We start from the raw sequence: 10,847 nt of genomic DNA, 5'->3' as shown, positions 1-10,847 counted from the left end.
CAAATTAAACTAAGCCTATATGTGATCGCTTTGAACCTGCGCATGTTGAGATTTCGCCTGACTGCCCAGTTTTCATCCACCATATAATTGTGGCCGCCGTCGTACATGTGAAAATGAAATACTCCTGGGCATGTGATTTAAAGCACGCAGAAAATAATAAATATGTATGTGTGTGTGTGTGTGTGTGTGTGTGTGTGTGTGTGTGTGTGTGTGTGTGTGTGAGTTTATGCTGTACTTAACAATTTAACCGTCATATAGCGACGAGGTGACATAAGGTGTTGTACATACACTTTGTCTTCTTGTGGCAGGGCGTGTCCATATTGCCAAAGTGATGCCACCACTGAAGTGTCACGCTGAAGACACCAGGCATGACATCCTACCTAGTCTCATTATAGTAACACAGGACCACTCAGTCCTGTATCCTTTCAGTGATGAGCTCCAAGCGAGGCAGCAACAAGTACCATTTTAAGCCTTTCGACCCTAAAAGGCACTCGTTTTTTTGTAAACAGGATCCAAAATTCGAATCCACCTCTCGCCGTTGACTTTACTTGAACAGGCTTATATTTTCTCTTTCAGTTATCTATGGTTTCTTCTCGTCTTGTACATCGTTTAGACATTAATTGACACAAACTGTTACCGTGTCTTCGAAGACTGACAACATGTGATGCAATGTGACAGGATTTTGGTTTGGAGTATACGCCATTTAATGATTTGCTTGCGTATTAGCAGAGAAAAAAAAATTCAAATTGTGTGACTTCAGCCCTGTTATAAAGATATTAAAATTTGATTTTAATTGCGTCAGGCTTGTAATTTTCTACTATTTATGCATTTGCGTGACCAGATAGAATAAAACCCTGACTGAGGTAAGCTGACAAGAGGTCGTATATTTCACCGGTCATGTGTCAGCATTCGCCAGCTATCACTCTGTCATCTCTGCTCTGGTTGTTCTCTCTATGCTGTATGTTTTTGTTCTGTTAAATACAACAGACATATTCTATTAATTCACCATAAAGATCCCATTTGACCAACAGAATATTATGTTGAATATGACAAAGTATTATGTTATAATAACAATACATTCTAGCAACACTCAGGCAACAGACTTTCTGTTAAGGTTAACAGATTAATGTTTTGAGTGTACTGCGTAAGCAGCGACACGAGCGTCGTAAATCACTTACTGTCACCAATGGCCCACGGGCAGTGAGAACGGGGAAACAATATTCCATGTCCAAGGTAGGGTTTGAACCCTCGTCTGTAGCGTGACCTGTAGAGGCTGGAAGGCAGAGGCTTTAACAATTAGACCACGGCCTGTTCCCTAAAACATTTATAGGAATTATTTAATACATGACAGGAAATTTGTATATATAGATTTTCCGCTCTAATTTGTCATGGCTCCTTAGTGAAAATGAGCATTCGAGAGCGTTCGTGGGGCCTGTACTGAAGTTTTACTTGTATCTATGCACGTTGGACACTACTTGTCTTCCATCAATAGTCTACGTGCCCAGTTCATATTTGCTGGTCTCCTCTCCGCTCGTACGTACGTGGGATGGTCTGCAGAAAACTGCTGATGGTCGTGGATTTTGCCCTGTTTTGCCCTGTTTTGCCCTGTTTCCTCACAGTAATGCTGACCGCCGTCGTATAAGTGAAATATACAACACGAATCAAATAATCAAATAATAATAAGGTCACCAAGCTGTGGACCGTCGTCGATTTCCCCCGAGCTTTGCCCTGTTTCCTCCAATCATAATGCTGGTCGCCGTCGTTCAAGTAAAGTATTTTTGAGTAAGGCGTAAAACTCCAATGAAGTAATTAAACAAAAATAAACCCTTTCGAGGCCGTTGCGCGCAAATCTGCATGATACCGCGTGTGAAAGTTTGACGACCCTGGACTATTCAACTCACAATCTGACATACGTGTATATAGGCCAACATGTAAGTGCGCAAATCTTGAATACCGTATTCGTTAAACCTGAGACAAAAACAAAACACTTAATCTCGCAAGCATGGATTTTTTTTTTTGTTACAAAATGTAACAAATTGGGGATTAACCGATTGATTTGATCATTAAGTGATCGAAATTATGATCGAGTGAAACATTGTTGCTTCACACACGCAACAATAGTTTTAAAGTCCAGAAGCCTAGACGTGTCTTACTAAATTGGAATAAACTTAGGAATTAACAAATTATGAACCAGTTCAAAGTTATTTTAATGTGAAAATTTCTGCTTCACATGCATGAAAGTTTGCCAGTAACTCCACCCATAAAAGCTATTCGGGTTGTTTAAGTGCAAATTTCTTCAGTATGGCGTTAAGCAACAATTTGTAAAACACCGTTACATGAATATAGAAGTCCTTGTCCGCAAAAAGAAAATATATCAGCTACGGTTTTTAGATACCCATCTCGGCTAGTCCTTGTCCGACAAAAGCATTGATTTCTATTTTAGGAGCAGCCCCGCTTAGGTTGGTGAACGACGCTCGTTACTGTAACTTAAGCTTTCTGACTTCTGTGAACCGGATACAACTTATCTGAGCAAAGAATCGGTGATTATTCGATTTCACTCACACAATGTTTATCTGAAGAAGTCGTCAATGCTAACAGGTGAGTGGAACCAATTCAGTTTGTTACCTTTTGTGCCTCCTCACCTGTAAACATTAGTTTAAATGAAGCCTTTCGGGGATTTGCTCGTCTCGGGCTCCGCTAAAAAATTAACTTTATGAAGTTACGTGTACCGCGTTGTGATCACAGTTTATCGCTCCCTAAATCAAGTAAAATGTGTTGAGCTATTGTACCAACAGTACTGTAACAAACAGTGTTTAATATCCTTGCAGTTTAGCCAAATAGAGACTTGTACAGGAAAATCATCTTTACTTTAAAAAAAAAAATTTTTTTTGAAGTGTCATTCGATTAACAGGTTGTTGTGTGTTATGTGAATGTTGAATTGCTGTGCTGTCCAGCTAGTCAGCAGATTAGCTATGAGAATTACAGTGTATTGACATGCATCTCAGTATAAATATGTAAGGTTTATTTTTTTTTGATTGGTGTTTTGTGCTATACTCAAAAATATTTCACTTACATGTATACATGAGGTTACACGTGACATCCTCCGCCAGGAAGAACCATAGCCTGTCAGCCATGTTGGAGTTCCGTTAACATGTACTGGTGCCCTATACTTATAGCCACAGTACTCCAATATGGTGCCAAAAGTAGGTCACACATCCACATATGTTATAATAAGATGATACATACACAAAGTAGCTCTGAAGGCTCTGATGATTTTAGTCCAATTAAATTAAACTGTGAGGTCTATTTTCAACAATTTTTGCTATTTGTCTGTTGAAGCAGGTAAATATCAGAAATTGTTTAAACTAGACTTCAGCGTTTAATTTAATTGCACTATCTTTGTTTTTGATGGTCAGCATGCAACATTAAATTTGACACATATGCATGTTCATGCATGCTACAGTACACAGCACATCACTGATGTACAGATTATAATCCACACGCGATATCATCATCATCTCCTATCAGATTCCAGAACCTCACATTTGACAGTAATTTGTTTTCATGGACATAATTATGCCTGCAAGTACACTTGCTCATGTAGGCCTTCATGTATATGTATCATTAGTGCACAGTTCCTTCTTATCAACTCAGGAGTTTATGCATGCAGTTTGTCTTGATTATTTTTGTTACACAATTTACATTCCCATGAGATTGTTTAGAATGGAAGTTCAAGTAACTTAGGGAGGTGCAAAAAAATATATATATATATATGCAGCTAATGAATACATGTATATAGCCATGCCAAGGGTAGATACATTGATAGAGCATTAAACCATGTGCTAAAATTCAATTATCACGCTGTGTGTTTATCACACGTACACATCATACATTCCGCTCTGTTTCTTCATAGTGACGCCTCAACCAGGCACTGCTGGGGTTTCCAAAATGGGATGGTGATTTGGTTGTATAAGAGGATATTGATTAGAGCTTGACTTTTCACCCCTAACTGCTGTCTGCTGCAGAATTCCCCAGTCTTCCCAATTGTAGTCCTCTGTCAGAGTCATCCATCAAACATGTATCTGCCATCTGCCCCTTTTCCCCCTGCCTTTACCAAGCAAACAATATTACCACCATTTCAGGGTAGTCTCTGTTTCTTCTTTTGTGCCTTTGCCTAAAATTGGACATGTTCCACTGTGACTGTCTGCATGCGGCTGCAGGAAGCTAAATCCAGATGGCCAATTATCTAGCTGTCCCAGTCTCGTTCAGAGGAGTCTTGTGAATAGATAGCAATTATTTTGTAAACTGCTTTGCCCCATGTGTCAGCCATTAGGATTGCGAGGGAGGACTTGATTTGCTCACTATCACATGATCTGTCCTACTGATCTCTCCGGCTAACTTGCGTTTCCTATTGATTTCTGCTATGGCATGTATGGAACGTGGAGATATGGTAGCATACACCAGCTCACTGGCCAATACCATGCAACCTGTACCAATCTTTATACAGATTGCTTTCAGCAAACTTACATGTAGAAGGAAAACCACCATGTTCTGTAGCCATGTTACCCTGCTGTTACTAAAACTGCTGCTGTTATACTCATTTTTTTTGGAGAACTGCGTTGGCTGCAGAGTTTGGCTAAAACTTTAAAGATAAAGTTTGACTTATTGCCAGTATTAGCTAATACACTTTCAAACAACTCTTGGCCGTGGCCCCAAACTATAAAGATGACATTGTGACAGGTCGCGTAAAGAAATTTTAGGAAACACAACAAAATGATCCTTTGTGGGAGCTTCCGAGTCTGTGAATGAAAGAAATTTGTATGAAAACCTTACTTTTTTTATTGGTAAACCATCATATTTACATGTACTTGTTAGTGTTAATACAGGTTGATTACATGCAGTTTTGGACGCTTAAGACTTTGGGAGCAAAAAAACGTTTTCCAGAACTAAAATGGCTCTAGATATGGCTATGTCTCATACTCTCATCTTTAGTAAGCTTACAAAGCTTTTAGTTGTTCACACTGTTTCTGTGTTTTGTGTTGGGCCATTCATGTAGTCCTACATGAAGGTTATAACTGTTAGAAACCACTAGCCCTAATTTAAGATTGCCTAAATATACATGTACATATATCTACTCCTGTACATATCGAACTTGCACTGTTGGTTAAAATCTGTTTGTCATTACATACATTTTGCACATGTACGTATGTCTTGAGAGCAAGGTTAAATGATAAGAATCAAGATAGCCTGAATTGCTTTCCTAAATTAAAATTGCATTGTGTATTGTTATTTTTGGGATATACAATGTAGTATGGAAACAAAAGTTTTCTGTCATTTCCAGTTTTGCATGCTTGATGTAACGTGGTGTAAGAAGACTTGGTGTGAACCATCGTTGACGTATATGTATACATGTAGCCACAAATGATGTAGTTTCAAATGCACATTTTGATGTGTTCCTAGTACATCTACCTTACTTACGTCGCATCTACCTTACTTACGTCACATCTGCCTTACTTGCGTCACATCTACCTTACTTGCGTCACATCTACCTTACTTGCACCACATCTACTTTACTTACGTCACATCTACCTTACTTATGTCACATCTGCCTGATACTTTATTACATATAAGGAAACTGGTACGAAACTGCTTTTTACTTGCAGTTTTATTCATCTTAAATCTTTTTGAACTTTGGTGTTAGTTCTGTACCATAGAGTGTCCTGTATACATGTATCAATTCAATATTTCTGCTTGGTTTCTCTTCAGACTGAAGTAGTACAGTAGCTGGTGGTTTATGTACACTGTACAACTGGACTCTAATTTTTTCACCCATGGCACTGACTTCTAATTTTTACAAGTGAAATCTTGTTGAGTATACTGCCTGGATTTTACACCAATCAACCCATTCCTAACTGTCGGCTGATGTACATGATCCTGTTCAAGAGTCTGTATATGTGTGTGTTGTAAACAAATATGTTGTCAAGCAGTTAAAAAAAGTAAAAAAAAACCTAAAGGGTCTTGATCGGTGTCTTTGTGTGGCAAGAAATAAACAAAAGAGAACTGGTTGTTCAAGTTGTACTGTGGCAGCAAAAAAGAATTATATTTGTGTTCTGGTGATTTGTGTGCATATAATATTTTTGGGAACAGTTTAATATGTATATTACATAGCACAGTATGTTATGTCAGTATTTGGGTCCGGCAATATATGCATGTGGATACTCTTTGATCAGGGCAATATATTATATATGACAAGATGTTCCTTAATGTGCGTGTGCAACTTGTTGGTTTATTAACACGTTTCCATTATTTGAACTCGTGACAGTGTTCGCATCTACATCAAAACATTGTGTTAATAAACCAAAATATTGTACTCATATTGAGACGGAAATGTCTTGTTAGTGTACTTTACCAACTTCTTCAGTGCATACCACTGAAAGCAGGGAGTATATCTGTGAACTGTATGTGCCAAGAGGTATCATTTTTAGCATGATTTTCCTGTTTATTTTGGAAGGATAGATTACTGTACCTGTATATGTATTGTTTAAAATTTGTACAAATATGTACATGTACATAGGTGTGCATGTATTGTGCATGTATCATATACTGTACATACATGTATATGTACTATAAATCTTCAACTTTTTCAACCTCTAAAACAATTTTTCCAGTAGAATTTATGCATACATGTAGTTATTTTGAAAGTGATGCCAAAAATGATTTGTTTGTGTCACAAAAGATGAAACAGTTCAGATTATTTTTCCACACCCCATAGTTCTCCATTGAAGAAAGTTTCAAAATATTCGTCCCCAAAAAATGGATGAAAGGTTGAAGAATTAGGGTATTTGGCTTAAATTACTGCCATATGCTTTAAGATTAGTTCTAGCGAATGCATGCAGCCGTAAGATTTGTAGGAAGAATACGATGAATGCTGAGAAGAGCAGAGTTTGAGGAAAGATTGTAGTACTCTGGACAAAAATGTATCACCAGCATTGTTTCAGCTGGATTGGATTTAGTTTATATACACATCATGCATTTGACTGCTGCCTGACCATTGTACTCATGAGTTCTTCACTTACCCTAATTCTTCTCATATTTGGGACAGATACTAGTGCTGGAAGCAGAATATTACATTTCTTTCCCAGCTTTTTAGAAAATAAAGGTACATGTACATGTATGAGTACATTGTTCATTAGGTGGTCTAACAATGTGAGAAAGAGGAAACTAAATACACCTGCTACAATTACATGTATGCTGGCTAGTAAAAAGAGCATACCAAGTGTCACAATAATTAGAAGAAATATGGTACACATATATGTACACAATAGCATTCAGTTTAACAAGTGGAGTGCTCAAGTCCATGTATCATTGCGCTGTACATGTATACCTGTGTAAGCTGCCTCCACCATTGGCAAGTTACTGATCCACATGTGACCCGCATTGTGTCTGGACGCCACATTGGAGGAAGACAAGTTGTGGTCACAAATGTAAAACAGCACAAACTGGTGCACCCTGGGCTGCTTATTGTCCTCAGTTATACTTACACACAGTGAAATCTGGATTGGATTTGAACCTGCAGTGGTGTGGTTGCATAGTCTTGTTCATACGTCTCAAGTGACTTGACGATCATTACAATAGCAAGTATAGACCAATAACCCAGTGGATATACCTGTACCTTAATTCTTCAGCCTGTTCAACCACCTCAATGACCAGTATTTTGAAACATTCTGAGAGAAGTACAGGCTGGAGAGAAATAATCTGCACAGTTTTATGAAGCCTACATCTTTAATAACACAAACACATCACTTTTTGGTGTTATTTTTATAATAATTAAATTATGGATAAATTTCACTGAAAAAAGGTTGAAAATTTACAGTAGTGAATAATTTGGCAATATAGACCTGTGTGACATCTACAGATAAATACATTTACTTGAAAGCTATAATTACATGTAATATAAAATATGAGCGGAGGGCTGGCCGATTGACAGAAACACTGTATTTCACCTAAAGTTTAGCATTTGTGAGTGACACATTTTGCTGGATTCTGATTAATTCATCCATCATGGTTATAGGGCTACTTTATTGTGAAGCTTGAATAATTACCAAAGCAAAGAAAAAGGGTACATTTCTTGGCATTAAAAGTGTCCTTCAAAGGCCTCTATTTGCTTACGGACGTGCAATACTTAGCAGCTAATCTTTAGGTGAAATGCAGTATATGTAATATCATTTAAGACCAAACTGACCTTCAGTATTATACATGGTAAAGGCTAATCATGAGCATAAATGTACTACATGTACCAGTACAGCAGACTTGAGATTTGTCCTCTTTTTGAAGGAATTCATCTTTATTGATACAAAAAAAAAAAAAACATCAGAAAAATGTTCAGAGTTTAATTCAGAAATGCTGAAAATGACCAAATTAGGAGTGTGATGTACATGTACAGTTTCCTCTTTTTTCATTGCGGTGTCTGTCTCATCCCTGGTACAGGTATGATGTCCTGTGTGAAACAGGAGGCTGTTACAGGAACTCCTGAAACCTACAAGGAGCACAGTAGCAATGACTGCATATCCCTGTTTGCAGGCCTTGTGTGTACATTTATTATGGTATTGGTATGTTGATTTGCCCATTAAAAAAAAATAGTTTGAACTTGATATAAGATACTGAAAATAAGGGGATATTCTAATGTAATTGTTGGACCGTAAACCTGGCAAAATTGATTCAGAGATTACAGTGACATTTCTCCTTAAATCCTTAATAATGACATTGATCAGGGGGTTTCAAATTTCAATGTTTGTCCACTTCAGCTAACTGTAACAGCTTGGCAAACAATGAAATTTGACATATCATTAACTTGTTACAGGTACATGTGTATGTATGTATATATGTATACATGTATGTAAGTTGTTTTTGAGAGGCTTATTCACATTCTGAAGACCTAAAGTTTTGTTGGTGCTTGTATATATACTTTCTTTCACCAATATTAATAAGAAACTGGCAGCTAGCTGGCCTAAAACGAAAACAATCTGTAGTGTAGACTGTACAGTTGGGTGTTAAGTTTAACTGCATGTTGATTTACATGTGTTTGGGCGGCCTCAATGACTAAGGGGGTTAGCACGCCTGCATGGCACAATAACTAAGGAGTCTCCCACCAGTACAGTTGCTAGCTGTGAGTTCAAGTCCAGCTCATGCTGGCTTCTTCTCCAGATGTATGTGGGAAGGTCTGGAGCAACCTGCGAATGGTTGTCATGTGAGATTTCCTCGGGCTTTACCTGGTGGCTGCCGTCGTATAAGTGAAATATTATTGAGTATGGTGTAAAACACCAAGCAAATGAATAAATAAATGTGTGTTCGTTTGTACCTGCATGCAGATGGGTGTGTACATGTAACTGTAACATCTACATGTACATGTACCTGTATAGACATATTTATACGTGTATATCTTAAATCATAAAATTTGGTGTGTACATGTAACTGTAAATTATGCCAAATTCAGAGCAAATTAAAAAAATCTGTAATTATTCCAGCCAAAAAGACTTGGTATCTAATGCTATATTGATCTGTAATTGGACAAATGTACAGGTAATGAATCCTTTAATGTTGTGATGTGACATTGCCGTTAAACTTTATATTGCCACCACTATGGGGAAGTAACTTTCACGGTGTGAAAACTCAGCAAGCTTGCTGAGTAGCCAGTGTGTGTATGGCAAAATTGCACTGAATGGCTGCATGTGAGCTTGTCCCAATTATAAGTGTTAGACAGATACATGTACATGTGTTTAATGTCGGCTAAGCTGATAAACTTGTCCTAGCCCACGGTGTAAACCAATTTATAAACTGGGAAAACAACGCCAGGGTGTTATTATTTGACATTGATAAAATTACATGCTGTATAACCTGTTAATATGTCAATTATTGACACATTGTGCAATAATTGAATAACAGAGGACAATAGAACGTGCATTGTGTCAGTTATTATAGCTAATGGGTGACCAGCATATATAAGTATGTGCAAGTATATATGTATGTTGGCGCTCATATGAAATGGTGTACCGTAATATGTGAAATTGATACAATTTTCAGACTACCAGGATTCACATTATGAATTGTTTTCCACAAAAAATAATCATTATATTTTCTGAAAAGAATACATATTATAGAACTAAGCAGCCCTGTTGACCTATAACAATCTGAGAATAGCAGATGAATTTAGTATGTTGGACGAACATTGACATACACAAAACGTGGATTTCATTCACAACAATACATGTAGCTTTTCATAGAAAAGTTGATCAAAATGCATTTGTTTGAGAGCGCAAACCAATTCTAAAATGAAAAAGTTGGCAATGATTTCTGAATTTTTATATTTTATAGAAATACCTGCTTGTTCAGTGTTTTGCTTTTCTTGTCATCTACCTTGCAGTTGGCCCATTGTAGTCACACGACATGCACCGTAGATGACAGTGCTGTGTGAAGCCATTGGCACCACAATGATGGCATTGCCTATTCGCACATTTTAAATTTGGCAGAGAGCCCTTGGAGTAATCACGCAGTGTGATCTCTGTTGCCTCATACTTACTGACTTCTTCAATTGCTGATAATACTCCTTAAATGTGGTCATTGTGGACTCCAAACACTCCATTCTTCGCTTCTTACTGGGCCCCAAAATTACATCAGACTCGTGCAGGAGTTTTATTTTTCTTGGTGTACGACATGCACCTTTGATGAGCCCAAGGGGCACAAAGTTGAATTTCAGTGCTCAGGCGGGAAAAGCTTCTTTAACCCCGCTTTTCTTTGTGCACTAGGTGTGCTGCATGTAGTATTATGTTGTTTGATCATGTCATTAATGG

At 37.6% G+C, this 10,847-nt stretch overlaps 1 protein-coding gene across 3 annotated transcripts in view; it reads left to right on the top strand.

The window, feature by feature from the left end:
• The first annotated feature begins 2,463 nt into the window (after window positions 1-2,463).
• LOC135471182 (uncharacterized) overlaps window positions 2,464-10,847 on the top strand; it is a 39,773-nt gene continuing 31,389 nt past the window's right edge. For all 3 annotated transcript variants that reach the window (XM_064750282.1, XM_064750284.1, XM_064750280.1), the window contains exon 1: window positions 2,464-2,598. The gene's annotated coding sequence lies outside the window, so the exon portion shown is untranslated. The remainder of the gene's footprint in view (window positions 2,599-10,847) is intronic.

This window comes from Liolophura sinensis, chromosome 7 (assembly GCF_032854445.1).
Source record: "Liolophura sinensis isolate JHLJ2023 chromosome 7, CUHK_Ljap_v2, whole genome shotgun sequence".
Lineage (NCBI taxonomy): Eukaryota > Metazoa > Mollusca > Polyplacophora > Chitonida > Chitonidae > Liolophura > Liolophura sinensis.
This window is presented reverse-complemented; position numbering and strand designations above follow the sequence as displayed.